The sequence below is a fragment of the Panthera uncia genome (genome assembly GCF_023721935.1).
Source record: "Panthera uncia isolate 11264 chromosome A1 unlocalized genomic scaffold, Puncia_PCG_1.0 HiC_scaffold_17, whole genome shotgun sequence".
In the NCBI taxonomy this organism is placed as follows: domain Eukaryota; kingdom Metazoa; phylum Chordata; class Mammalia; order Carnivora; family Felidae; genus Panthera; species Panthera uncia.
Window position 1 is genome coordinate 53787978 of NW_026057577.1, and position 15632 is coordinate 53803609.

Sequence of the window (15632 nt, forward strand, 5' to 3'; positions counted from 1 at the left end):
ATCAAGGCAGAGAAAACTCCTCTCACTGTGGGGAAGGAAGAGGGAAAGGTCAAGGAAGAAAGGAGAGGAGCAGAAGGGAGCTTTAGCAGTCAGAAACTCATGACCCTTCTGGCATAGCAGGGGAGAGAAAGGAATTATCTAGATTTAGGGTGGTAGACACAGAGAGAATTCTGAGTGAAGCTTAACTCCTAAGCTGAATCATATGTGTTGAAAGGCAGACACTATTCCCTCCTGGCATGTGTTGCTATAGGAGGAGAGCCATTACAAAGAGCTGAGGGGGCCATGTTTCAGGAGCAGAGCCCCCCAAAGGGGCGATGCCACAAGCAGTAGGTAGCAGTGAGGGCCAGAAGTGACAGAACAGGCAGCTGAGCCTGATATTTTCAGCCTCATAAAACCAGAGGCAGTCATGAGGAAGTTCTCTTCCATTTAACATCCCATGGGCGGGAGATCCGAGACCTGTGCACCTTGCAGTTTATTGCAACCGTTTCATCAACAGCCACCAACTGGCTTTTTCTCTTCGAAGATGTGTCCTCGTCATCAACATCATTTACAGCAGAGAAGTTTGAGACACTCGTGTATAGGCAAAAAACTGGCTTCCTGGGACTTCGAATCTGACACCAATTTGCCTTACATTTAGGATTGTTCACATAGTAGAAACAATGGGGAAGGAGGATGTTCCAGAGCTCAGGTTCATGATAGTTAACAAAGCCCTTGCCCTAGGTCCTGAGTTCACTTGCCTGGAATGGCAGCAAGTACTATGTATTGGGACTATTTTATTTGAAAAAAAAAGTTTTATGTTTACTTTTGAGAGAGACAGGGACAGAGCGCAAGTGGGGGAGGGGCAGAGAGAGAGGGAGACACAGAATCCGAAGCAGGCTTCAGGCTCTGAGCTGTCAGCACTGAACTTGACATGGGGCTCGAACCCACGAACTGTGAGATCATGACCTGAGCTGAAGTCGGACCCTCAACTGACTGAGCCACCCAGGTGCCCCATATTGGGACTGTTTTAGAGTTAACTTTGCATGTTATCCTGGTCAACCCTCAACACAGTGATATTGTTATTTCCTTCCGTTTATTTTATTTTGAAAGAGAAAACTAAGGTTTAGAGAACTGAACCCAGTTAGGAATTGGGAAAATCAGCATTTGGATCCAGCCCATTTGCCTGAGAATCTGGTGCTTCTTTATTAGAGAAAAGGGCACAGTCCCAGGAGCTCCTCCCTGGCTCAGTCGAAAAAGCATGTGACTCTTGGTCCTCTTGTTCTTCGAGGAAATACCAGATGCTTGTCTTCTTCCTGCTTTCATACAGAAGTTAGCATTTTATAAACCTCATTTAATACCTTTCTTTTTTCATTTAACTCTACAGGCTAGAGATCTTTCCATATCAAGTTACAGGGATCTTCCTCGTTCTTTTTTACAGTTATTTAGAATTACAGTTATTTAGAATTTAGAATGTAGTAAATTAGAATTCTAATTTAGAATTAGAATTTAGTTATTACATGGATGTCTTGTAATTAATTGAATCAGTGCCCTACTGATGAAAATTTGATTTGCTCCCTATTTTTCATTATTACAAAATACTGCAAGGGGTAATCTTGCACAGTCATCCTTTAGCGCTTTAAGGCAAGGCATCTGGACGTATCCTTGACTTCCTTTCTCTTGCCGTTGGATACATCGTACCGGGAAACACGTGAAGCATCCAGCTCTCTGTGACCTGTCTTAGAGAAACAGAACAAGCTCAGGATCAGGGGCCAGAATAATCTGAGTTCCACTTTTAGCTTGGTCACTTTCTGCCTAGGCCATCTTGGGTGAGGTTTTTATCCTTTCTGGGCTTTAACTCCTTCATCTGGGAAAGAGGGAAAATCATGGAACCCATCAAAAGTGGCTGTGGTAGGGATTAGAGATAATATGTGGAAAGTGCACCAAGTGTTCATTAAAGGTTGCCATTATTTTGTAGAATTACCCTGAAATCCATGCTTATACATATACTCTTTATATCTGTGTCGTTGAGATATGGCCTCTACCTGGCACCCATATTAATGACTCATAACCTCGACTACAAATCCATCTCATCATTGATGGTTTGACTCTTCGTAAGTGGTTTATGAGTGGTTTGCCACATCCCGTTGATGAGAGAACGTTCCCTTGATATAGCCACATTAAGCTCTAACCACACTCTTATAACGTCAAAGGACTCTGACTTATTAATTCTTTAGAAAACACTTTTTCTTACTATTCGGTTCAGCCCCTTAAACTGACCCCTAAAAGGCACCAAGGTTTATCTAGGGTCAGATAAGCTTGGAAATCCTACAAATAGGGCCACCCACAGCCACATAGTCCAGTGACAGGTGTCTGGACTCACAAGGAGCAAAGATCCACGGAATACAGAGCAGACATTTTCCAGCACCGATCTGAGAGTTGCTGCTTCCAATTCTCCTGTTTCATCTTTTTTGTATTTCTTGACACCCAAATCAGCACACAGAGGGCTGTGTCCTCCTGGCGAAGGAAACGAACACTTTCTGAAAAACAGACGACTCTGGTGATGGCAGTAATGCGATGATGGATTACCCTTATGCTTCCTCATACTCTGAATCCATTAAAAGCAGAAAATTGAATTCTACCTAGTCAGGACCCTCATTCCTTTCCTTAATTGCTTTTTAAACTACTGAAATGAAAAGCTGCAAACAAGGCACATATTAGCTACTCCCCCCATTTTCAGCCCATTCCTACCACCGTCCCATCTTATGCCCTTCAAAGTAGTACAGCAGCAAAATGTGCAAAGCTGAGTCAGTCACGTATTGTTTAGGCGACCAAGGGAAAATCTGTTAATGGGATTGGCGGTTTTTACAGCGGAAAAGAGTGAGCTGTGGAATGGCCTGTGTGCAAAGGATTTTTCCGTGTCATTCAGAGTAATGAGATCCTGTTGTAGCTTCTTCCTGAATTGAAATCACTGACAATGTATTTGCATATTCGTTTTTGGACACTTCGATCTAAACACCAGTGTATGGGGGAAGTCAGTCTAACATCAGAAAATTGTAGGTACTTGAAAATAAAGGAAAAAGTCTCTCCTGAGCTTATCTCTTTCCTCAACATGTTTATGGTCTTGAAGGAGAGGTGAAAGACTGAGTATCTTGAGATAATGCTCACTGCCTATTTAAAAGCGATAAAGAAATCTGATAAAGATTTGTGGCAGGGTTATTGAGCTATGGTATTTGCAGTTTTTGACTTTTATATTTCCAAGGACTAACTCCAGCCTTTTATATGGTTATGGAGATTTGAGTGGAAATGTTCTTGTATCTATATTGTGTAACACGGTAGTTGCTACCTACATGTGCTATATGCATTTAAACTAATTAAAATTAAATCAGATTAAGATTTCAAGTCCTTAGTGGCACTTGTTACGTATCTAGTGCCTTATATCCCCATCTGTCTATTGGACAGTGCAGCTCTAGGATATAGAAAGGGGCAGGTATCTTTGTGGAAGGATGTTAATCTGCCCGGACTGAATGTGATGGAGAACTCTACAATGGTTAATTTACTAATTAGCATCCTCTTGTAAAAGCCTTTCTTCCATATTAGTGTGGGACCGTACTCTGCTTTCTAACATCCCTAAACATGGTTACCTATGGAGAGGGGGGCTTGCAAATTAAAGTTCATGCATTTATGGCTCAAGATGCAGTTAAGCATAACTTCATTAAGGGTAGTGATCAACCCGTCTGAATCACAAGTTTGTCCAAAATTCTTGATTTAAAAAAGAAAAACTGACACAGGACCAGCAGTGGACCTGCATGGGTAGATAATGTTCCCACTATGGGCAAAGAAATGCGTCTTTTGCATATTGTTATCTATAAGCATATGCAAACTTCCTGTCATTTGAAATAACACGTGAGTTGGGTCAGATATGTGTGAAAATGAGCAAACACATAAAAGTTCCAAAACTAAATGGTCTGCCTTTTTTGATAATGATTTCACTCTCAAGCCTGATGACTAAGTTTACCTTGCCTTGATGCAAAAAGGATATGAAGCAATGTTGTAAGACTTTGTAAGGAAAGTCTAATCATTGTTGAATACTCATATGTTCTTTCAAAGATATCTGTAAGGAACTTACTGGCTGTTATCTCTCCCGCCCTCCCTACCTGCCCTCCCAACCCCATCTACTGCCAGCATTATTATTCTAGCAGGTACCGCCAAAATGAACACCACCAGAGGAAGTCTTGAAAGGAGAACAAAAATTGAAAGCATTAAATATGAATATCAATATGAATTATTCTACGAGTTTCCTCTAGGGGGACAAAGGTGGTGATATGGGCTTATGTGATATGCATAAAATAACTAACTTTAGAGGCTTATTCTGTGTCAGGCACTCTTCTCTACATCTACACATTATCACAAGAGCCCTATTTCTTTAATGAGGAAATTGAAACAGGGAGAGGTTAAGTACTTTACCCAAGCTCATGTAACCATGCTCCAAAGCCAAGTCTGGGGCCATAGTCTGTGCTCTTAACCATGAGGCTAACTACTTGTCTGTTTGTATCTTATGTCTGCTTAAGCACTTGCTGAGCTGTGTCCTTTGTCCCCAGTTCAGTCTGGTAAGGTGGGCTTGTTCCTTGAGCTGTATGAAAGTCTCAGAGTGCAGGATTTGAGCCATGTAGCATGTGTCACGATTTATCTGGAAGGTGGAAGGTGGGGTAAATAACCACTGGGAGGCTCACTTCCACTCTTCCCTCATGGGGGTTCCTTGTGTTACCATGTGTGGAGGGGTGAGCAGCTTGCCCCAAACCACCCCCTCCTTTTACCCGTAACAATCATGCCTTGGTTGAGACCTAGGATTCCTCAGGAAAGCCAGGAGAGGTGTGGTTCCTATCCTGTGAGCAGACTCTTTATTGGCTCTTGGGTGGACTTACAGGAACCAGGCACTTGTGAAGCCCAGAGGGCATGCATTGTCCCTTAGGAATAGAAAGTTGTCTTTGGTAGGGTCCAGCTGGTGTTGTTTCCCTTGGGTAAGGCCAGAGTAAATAGACTCTCAGCTCCAAAACATTTCTGCTTGAAAGCCTCATATCTTACAATTAAAACTCAAGATAGTTTGAAAAGCAGATTTGCCTTTGTAGGACCACCAAATTAACCCATTGCTAGTAGCCTCTTGGGTACATAAATGAAAGTACAATGTCATTAACAAGCAGTCCATCACACTGTCTATCTAGTTAGCTAACACTTAGCTGGCTCATAGTCCGGCTCCTTTCTCAGGGGAAGCTGGTGTGGATGTTTGTGTGACTGGGCTGGGAATTTACTCCCCCCACTCCTTATCTGTAGGGGAGTGACTGACAGAAGGTAAGGTTACAGAGCCAGACTGGAGGTGAGAGAGATCTCTCTTCTCTGCCTGGGTGGTCTCTTTTTTTCTATCGTCTTGAAAAAGATGATTAGATATAGTTCTGGGGAAGGAAGAGACCTCAGAGATCCCATAGACCCACCTGCGTTATTGCCTTGCAAAGAAGAAAACTGAACCTTGCCATGGTAAAATGACATGCCCAAAGGTACTTTAATGTCAAAGATTATGATCATGGATGCCATCTGAAGAAAATTCTAATTCTGTCCAAGCTACGCAGTGGAACCAATTAGTAATATAGCTCTCTGAAAGGTCTTCAGTGCTATTTCTTGGTAAAAGCCTCAAAATATGCAGTTCACGCATGGAGCCCCGTGGGCACAGGGAATTGAGGTGGAAGAAATAGTTTAAAAACTGTTTTTACATTTTTTATAATGGGTACTCTACTAACTGTCTAAAGGGATTTTCAGTGGCTTGTAATGAAAAGGAGGCCTATAATAAAGCCATAAAATATAAAAAAAGAAAGAAAATATGTAATGGGATAGGGAGTAGCCATATCAAATTGCTAAGTTAAAGCAGCCGAGGAGAACAATGTGAGTAACTTGGTTTCATTATCTGTTAGAATATATGAATTCTTCAGATACAACATTTTTGGAGAGTAGATGGTTAGCTTACGATTATTCCTTGCCCATTCCAGAGTTTTTAAATCAGTTTTGTTTTGCTTTGTCTTTTAATTCCACCCAGGGAAAGCTTCTGGGGCCAGCCATGATGCTCTGATCCTTAATGACATTGATGGACAGTTCCCAGGAGGGGGTGCCAGAAGGCATTCCTACCATGGCTTCACCATTACTCTGAGACTTGATGTTCACGGTGCACTGTGTGGTCCCATATCCATGGTCATAGCTTGTACCTGGGAGCATACATTGTCACCGAATCATTTAGTTGTCTTTTTTTTTTAATGTTTATTTATTTTTGACAGAGAGGGAGAGACAGAGCATGAGCAGGGGAGGGGCAGAAAGAGACAGAGAGAGAGAATCTGAAGTAGGCTCCAGGCTCTGAGCTGTTAGCACAGAGCCCGACGCGGGGCTCAAACTCACAGACCGCAAGATCATGACCTGAGCCGAGGTCAGACACTCAACCAACTGAGCCACCCAGGTGCCCCCATTTAGTTGTCTTTTTAAAAGACAACTAAACTTCTAGACTCAAGAACACATTTGGGCACATGCAAGATAGAACTGCAAGCCAGGGCCATCTCATCAGAATTCATTTACCTGAATCAACAGCATATATTGCGTGCCGGCTGCTGTCTCACTCTTATTGAGGAGCAAGGGATATGATGTGCGTTGGGCCTGAGTGACAGATAGATGTGGGTCCGGTGACTTTTAATACAATGTAATGACACAGTCTGACGTAACAGAACAGTGGTCAGAATGACCTGTTTGAGGAACACATTAGAAGAGCAGATTCTGCCCAAAGGCATGGGAAGAGGCTTCCCAGGGAACGTGGCATTTGTTTTGACCCCTTCTTCCACCAGACTGTTAATGAATATCTATTTTCTTCCAGACATTACGGGTGCTGGCATGAACAAAACAGTGTTGGTCCCTCTCGTCATGAAACCTGAAGCTATAGGTTACGTATGGAAGGAGAAGGGGACTCCGAGAATATAATTTCAGGAAAAAAAAAAAAAGCCGTGAATGAAGATGAGAACAGCATAGCGCTAAAGGCGACCAGATAATCTAAGGGGCATGAAGGAACTTGAACTTAATCCTATAGGCAGCGGAGAGACAGAGAAGGATTTAAGGAGCAGAGAGGCATCATCTGATTTGTGTTTTCAAAGTTAATTAGCCACAAATATGTAATTATACAAAAAACCATAAAAGTACTAGAGAAACACATAGGTAAATGCTCATATAATTGTAACTTGGGGGAAAGCTTTCAATGTAAGACATGAAAAGTTAAACCCATACAGAAAAAGATTTGACTAAGATTTCAAAGTTGTATATCACCACCTAAGCGAAATAAATAAATAATAAAAGTTGTGTACCACCAAACCACTATGAAAAGTTAAAGGGATAAAAGTTAAAAAAAAAAAAAACTTTCAAAAAGTTAAAAAAGACATCTGTGAGTTCAAGCCCCGCATCAGGCTCTGTGTTGACAGCTCAGAGTCTGGAGCCTGCTTTGGATTCTGTGTCTCCCTCTCTCTCTGCCCCTCCCCCACTCATGCTCTGTTTCTCTCTATCAAAAAATAAATAAACATAAAAAAAATTTTAAAAAGTTAAAAAAGACAAACTGGGGAAAATTTAAGAGGCCTCATATCCAAATGGCTCTTACACATCTATAAGAAAAAGAAGAACAGGTCGTAGAAAGGGAGCCAAGGAAGAAATTCAGATGTGCAAGAAAAGATGAAACTGTTCAAATGTACTCACACTTCAAACATCTCAAGACAGGTGGATACCATATTTATTTGCCAGATTGAACGATTTTTTTCTTTTTTAATGGTAATGCCTAGTGTTAGCGCAGGACTAGAGAGAAACGCTTTCAAGCACTCACGCTTCAAGGGAGGTTTGGGAGAGCAGTTGCTCGTAAGTATCAGAATGAGGAGATCCACTGACTCAGCAAATTTATTTTTAGAAATATATGCTGAGGAAACAGGTCCATTCACAAAACCTTTGTTCCATATGGTTTATTCCAATGTTGTTTATAATAACAAAACAAACCACCAACAAAAATAACAACAGCAAAACACCCCACAAGGAAACAGTGCAAATGCCCTGCCCTAAAATAAAGGATTGATTAAAAATGTAATAACCCGGCCACCCACTCAGATTCTGTGTGACTAGGAGAAAGGATAGGACTATTTGCTAACATGGGAATTGGCCCATGGTATATATTATTTTATTTTAAGTAGGCTCCACGCCCAAGGTGGGGCTTGAACTCACCACCCTGAGAGTCACACACTCTACCTACTGAAGCAGTCAGGCACCACGCCCAGGATATATTTTTAAAGAATAGGAGATGATGGAAAACTATGATAGCAGGATCTCACTTTTATAAACACTGATTTTATGTACATATACACAAGATAAAATCTGGGAGAAAAGGACAACGAAATATTAAATGGTATTTCTGATCATAGCTGGTATTTTCTCGTGCTGCCCATCTTTTATACTCATTGTTCTTCAACACATGTGGATTGAAAGAAGAAATAAATTGGTTGTTGTAACACACTAAGATGATTATCTCAGGTGCAAAATACCAAGGGCATTTAGGAAGCCTTTGCTGTAATCCAGTTAAGAAATGGGGGAAGCTTATGCTGAACTCTCACAGTTTCTAGCTCTGACTGTACTTCAGAATCACCTACAAAGATATTAAAAAATACTAATTCCAGGATGCAACATAAGCTAATTAATTCAGAGTCTCTGGTGTGGGGCCTTGACACTGGTATATTTTAACTTCTTCCACCCCACCCCAGGTGGCAAAAATGTGCAGCCAGAGGTAAGACCACTACTCTCTAGGGCAGCGGCAGTTAAAAGGAGAGGAGGATTCGATGTTTCTTGGGTGCGATCCCTGAAAATGATATCAATCTTAAGACAAGCATGAAGCTGGCTTTAGTGGGTTTCCTTTCCTCCTGTATAGCTTTCAAGGTTAAGTGCACTGCTGAAGAGCACAGGAACACCGGAAAATGGCCTCTGTTGATCTCTCTTCCCTGCTGCCAGTTGTGGCATTGGCAACTGCATCGTTCCCTGCACACCTGCAGTGCCACAGGCTACAGGAAGAGATCACCCGTCTTCCTAATGCCCTGTATGTGAGCGGTCACTGCTCATTGAGGCTGCCGAAGCAGGGAGCTGGAAACAGTGCAGAGAAAGGGAGACATTTCATATACGTGTGAGAACAGGACTGGTACTTACGTGATGATTTTTTTTTAGGAGAGGTTTTGTTATAAAGTTTGCTAGAGTTTGCCGTTTCACTAATAATTGCAGTGTGTGTAGGTGTTAGCGAACATTCCAATAACTGAATGTTTCCAGCAACATGGCAATAGCTTCCCTTAAGGTTTAAAAATTATGATTTGCTTTTAATTACTACCCTTCTTAATAGGCGTTACTCAAACGGGAAGTAAAACTCCACATATTCTCACCAGCCTTTAATGCTAGGGGTTACTGAGGCAATTTGGAGAGAGATCTTAAAAGGTGCCAAGGAAATACAGGTCAATTTTAATACATGATGTGCATTGACGTTTTTATTCTAGATAGCAACAGAGAGACTTTTGTATAGCTGGGGAGGGATTATATCAGAGTTTGGCTACAGAGACAGGATTTTTCACTTCTTATTGGCTGAAAAAAATAACTGAAGCCATTATAAACAGTATTGACATATTAATCATGCCTTCCATAATTAAACGCCCCCTTTAAAAATAGAAGTTACACAATCTGTCTTTCACTTCATCTTTAACTTTCATCCCAACACTAGTGGGAGGAAATGAGCTCTGGTTGGAATCAAAGTTGAAAGTGACTTTGACTTTGCAGAGAGCAATGGTGTCGAGGAGGAGAACTTGACTGTATGTTCTCTCCCACTCCGGGTCAGTATTTTGGGAGACGGGAGAGAAGCTGGGGAAACAGGACAGGAAATGGCAGAGCTTCCACCAAAGGTCAAAGGGAGATTGAGATAACAGACTGCCTCCCAGACCCGATGCTGACAGCTCAAAATTCAGTTGTGTAAATATGGACTCAGAACTCACTCCCAAAAGTCACGGTGAGGTCAGGGACATTTGGGAGAGAAACAACGTGGAAGGTGAGATGAGGGGCTAGGTGAGCAGCTCTCAAGTTACTATTCCAGTCGGTCATGGACATCAAAGCATATGTCTTCCTTAACTGGCAGGTAAAAGAGCTACGCAGGTGACAGGGAGCCTCTGGGCAGATAAGAACCAAAATTGTTGAGCTTCAGATCGTCAGTCTTTCTGCTTCACTGAAACCGGTCCTCTCTACTAGGGTGTCAGTCCCAGCTGCGACTCACCACAAAGCCCTAAAGGCAGAGGCTGCAGTTATGTAGTCCCCAGATTCTAATATGCCCATGCGGCAACTTAATGAAATTGATCAGCAGCATCTCCATTTTCATTTTTAAGGATATGAGTGTACATAGTAAATAAAATTCAAACAATTTTATGCCTTTGGGTAAGGGTATACAATGAAGACTAAGTCTCTCTCTTCCCTTCCCTGTCCCCTAGACCCCCTTTCCCATTTCCCCTCCCTGGAGACAATCCCCGTTCTTCATTTGTAAACATCCTACAGCAGACAGATCTCTTCCTCCTTCCTCTCCTCCTCCTCCATCATCTCCCCCCACACCCACTCCCCGCCACCCTCCACCCCCAACACGTCCACTTCTGGAAGACGACTTACACGGTGTTCTCTGTCTCTCCACGTTCTTAGGTTTGCCTGTCAGGAGTTTCTGGAGGTCATTGCATACCACGCCATACAGAACTACTCATTCTGTGAATGAGTGCACAGTACTCCACTGTAGGGTTGGACTGTGATGTGTGTCACCAGGTCCCCTAACGGATAGACTCTGCATTTCTTCCCAGCCTTTGTCAATGCTTCAGTGAATGCATTTGTAACTACCTTTATGAATGTGGAAACGTTTCCGAGGGATTAATTCTCGGACATGAAATTTCTGAGAGTAAATGCGTGTTCAATTGTGATGGGTATTGACACATCATCCTCTAAATATTGAGCCTTATCAAGAAGGTATGAGACCTTTCACGTTAAGTGAAAGAAGCAGGTTACCAAAAGGCCACATATCTCTAATTCCATTTATAAGGGAATGTTCAGAGTAGGCAAATCTATAGAGATAGAGAGTAGCTAGTGGTTGCCAGGGCTTGGGGGCAGGGGAGATTAGGGAGTGACATCACTCCTTTGGAGTGATGAAAACATGCTACACTTAGATATTGGTGATGGTTGCACACCTGTGATCATACTAAAACCCGCCGAATGGAACACTTTAAAAGGGATGAATTTTATGATAGATGAACTGTACCTCCATAAAGCTATTATTTAAAAAAACGTAAGAGGGTACCTGCCCCCCGCCCCCTTGACGGTGTATGTTCACACTGTTGCACCATCATTCATTCTAATTAGAGCAGCCTTGCTCCATTCTTCCTTAAAGAGGAGGACCGAGCAAGAAATAAAAAGAAAGATCTAAAGAGACAGGAAGGATCTCAGGATTTGGGCTGTCAACTTTATAGTCTAGCAACTAAGATGGCAACCATCAAAATAATCAAGTTGTCATCAATGGCCCATGAAATCAGCAGCCACGTGGGAATGAGGCTTAAGAATTCCAAAAAGGTTGAGGGACCTATTTCGCTCAGGATTTTGAAATCTCCTTTCGTTTTACCTAACTAAGGCCATCGATGCCACATGTCCTGAATGCAGAACTGAGTCCAGTATCCATGGAAAATATACTGAAGCCCTATGGAAGTTAAAGAAGGTATGAAGACCAAATAAAAAGTATTGTTTTTGGACACAGTTCCGGAGCTATTGATAGGTTGAGAAATGAACCACTGCGTGCCTTTCTTAAAGCAGAATGTATTTTCATTGAGCAGGGTTTCCATTTCGCCTCTTTTCACCTCTCACCTCTAGATTAACCCTGCTAAATTCTTCTTTTTCTATGATGTCTTCTATTTCAGCCTGCTTGTGCCCTGTGGGATTAAAAGCTAAATACACTTTAACAAGAGTAATCCCCTAAGTGGACATGTTTCCGATATTGTTAGGCATCTGATCACAGGAGAAAGAAGAGAAAGGAGAGAAAGGTATGAAAGTAAAGAAAAAAGGTTGGCGATTTCCACGTTGGTAATATTTTGCTGCCCAGGGACTCTCCATGCCAATATTTGCATGAAAATAGACCCATTCTTAATTCTCAACAATAAGTTCATTTTCTCTCTTCCTTTGAGAGGTTATATGCCCAAAGAAACTGAGGTCCACAAGGAAAGTCTTGCTCTCTCTGACATTTCCCTGTTTGACTCAGCCTCTGTGACTTTCATAATAACAGCCACCACATACAAATAGAGCTTAATTAATCTATGGCAAACACGTGTCAAGGCACATTTTGCATATTGGCTCATTTAATCTTTACTACAATTCCGTGGGGAAAGCACTCTTCCTATCACTGCTATGGACTGAATTATGTGCTCCCTAAATTCGTACGTGACAGTATTTGGAAATGCGACTTAGGAAGCAATGAAGTTAGATGAGGTCATGCGGGTGGGGTCCTCACGATCAGATTCATGCCCTTATAGAAAGAGAAACCAGGGAGCTTGCTTCTCCTTTCCCTCGGACACGTGAGGGCACAGCAGATAGGTGGCCATCTGCAAACCACGAAACTAGTCCTCATCAGAGAACCACTTTAGCAACCATTTTGATCTTGGATTTCCTAGCCTCTAGAATGGTGAAAAAGAATCCCTGTTGTTGAAGCCACCTAGTCCTGTGGGGAAATGGGTTCTACTTACATAAATGGGTTAGGAAAAGGCTTAGGAAGGAAAGCCGCCACCACCAGGCAAAAGCGCCTGAGGTTAGCTAGCGAGATACTGTAATGGAATCGAGTAACTTGTTAATCACCTGCAGGAAATTACTTTCCATCTGGCTCCAATGTACCTTGATCACAAACTCCCCTTGCCCCCCAGACCCTTTGCTTCTTACGAACACAAGTAAATGATTACTGCCTGATTGTTTTCTCCACATTCACGTGTGTAAGATCTTGTTTTTTTCACATCCACCACGTGGGTAATATCTTGTGAGCTCAATAAATACGGAGACGAAAGCCCTCTTCGCGCCTCTTGTTTCTTCTTAGACGCGGTCTCTTTTGTTTTCAGTTCTTCATCTGTTCTCTTGCTGTACGAGGGAACTCCAGACTCCCAGTCTGCGATATTTTGTTTAGGCAGCCTAGGCTAGCTGATATGACCATCATTACGTAGAGGAGAAAACAGATCAAGAGGGGTTAAGGAACTTATTTCGTAAGGACTGCAATGTAATGAAGGCAGGATTCAGACTCACTTAGTCTGACTCAAGGTCTGCATTCCCTGCTGTTAGAGCTGATTCTGATGAAGGCTAAGGTTTCTCTGTGTTTTCCTAGCCACTCCTCTTTCTGTCATTTTGGATTTCAGTCCTACCCTCTTTTGGGCTGGAAAAAGATTGTGTCTCTGTTTCCGCTGTAGCTTTCTTCCCGTTGTTTCAGAGGCTGCTCTCTTTATTCATCTGTAAGAGCTGGGGCTTTTTAAAATTTCTGCCAATTACCTCCTAGTATGGTGCCCGGGTGGGTATTTAACAAGTCTTCACTTGAGTGAATATGTGTATAGTAAAGATAAAACTACCTTACCTCATGAAGTTTTATGAATAAGAATAAATCATTGTAAGGTCTTTGAAAAGAATATTACAGCAGGGGAGACTGTTGGTAATAATCCAGCTAACCAACAGACCTGCTTAAGCAGTTACCTATGCCTCAAAATAAGTAATTTTGTACTGCCTTATGATCGTGGACTTCGGGCCTGACAAAAGGGACACCAGTTTTCTGTGTTGCTCTTGGCTCTTTGCTCCTACCAGTCTTCTTGCGGGCTGGGTTGTTGCAAAGCAAACCCTCGATTGAATTTATGCAGGATGTATGCAGGACATTTATTAAGGCGTGTCTTTGGTATGCTTTGCCTGGGGGAAGGGAGAGGGCTGCAGCAGGGCTGGAGAGAAGAAGTAAAGATGTACTGGAGGGCCAGTCCCATCGGGAGCACTTGAAATACAGTGGCCTTTCAGGCTGTCCTTAGTTACGCCAGATAGGCAGGTCTCCATATTCCATAGTGACTCAGTCTCTAGATACGGGCTACCTGGGCAGGGGCCTGGTTCTGGGGGAGAAAACTCGTTGCAGCTGAGGCACAGTACCTGACGGGGCCGACAGCTGAAATCTGTCCACTGAGACCCACAGAAGCTGGACCGACAGGCCCTTGATCTCAGGGAGATCTCCGTGGTCTATCACAGTGTCCATGAGAAAAAACGGTGGTTCGGGACGAGTGTTCTGCAGAATAGGAGCCCAGCATGGAGGGTGTTTTCTTTATTACAGAATATTACTTTCCTCTCTTGAGCCAGATTTTCTTAGAAGGACTCTTGGCAGATGACCAAAGATCTTAGGTCTGTGGAGGATGTTTTAGAAAGGCTTTCACTTACATTGCCTCTGCTGTGAGCTTCCCTTCTAAGAACATTCCCCCTCCAAAATCGAGCCGTAAATACGTTTTCTCCTCTTTCCTTCATATCTCAGGAAGAAGTTACCTTTTCCTTTCTCAGGTTAATCGTCCTCCTGTGAAAATCAACGTTTCATTTGACCCCTCTTGATCTCCCACAGAGCCTTGTTCTTTCAAGTATTCTCCCTCCACTCTCCTGGATTTCTTTCCTCGGCTATGCAGGGGAAGTCTCTAAATACTATCTTCAAGGTGATAGGATCTTATTAGGGGAGTACCACAACAGTGGTATTTGGTGAGGAATTCTCTGGCAACTGTGTACAAGATGGGTGTGGGAATCCAGGCCTGCAAGCAGAGACCCCCCCCCCCCAAAAAAAAAAAAAAAGAGCTGGAGCTCTGCTGTGAAATGCAATGTGACTGCTCCCAAGCAGGTTCTTTTGGGTAGCCCTGACTAGTAATTCTTAATTGCTTCTGACTCCACGCAGCCCTTTAGGGTTGAATTGGTAGGCAGTCTCACGGTAAAGCAGGCAGAAGGGGGGTTTTTGGTGTTATTCAGGACTGACTTTGACTTCTAGCCAGTTAGGACGTGAATACATGACCTGTTCAGTCGCGGGATCCTCAAGAGGAATGAGCTGGGACCCACTTTGTGAATCCTCCTGGAATCAGCGACCGAGATACCGCCCAGGTATCTTGCATTGGGATACCTCCTTTTCCGGTGGTCTATATTCCCCTGGACCTGTGACACAGGACACAAAAGAACCTGCTCCTGTGAACATAAGTGCAGGACACAGTGGGGACTTGCCCCTCAGGCGGGAAGGAAGCTGAGGCCCAGATCCTGTCCTCCCCTCCAGGGTCCTCTCTTCAGCTATCTTCAAATTATTCGTGTAGCCGCCAGGTCACAGGGTGTGCCTTTCAGCCTCCTAAGATGGGAAAGTTACATAGTCGAGGAGCCAAGGGCCAGAAATTCTGCCTTTTTACCTCCCAACACTTTCTTGGAGGCCTAGATGCAAATATCCCTTCCCCCACCTCTCCCATAAAGGCAGACTGACCACACAATCAGAAATGAACGCAACACCCAGTTTATGTTGAAGAAAATTCAACCTCTATCTG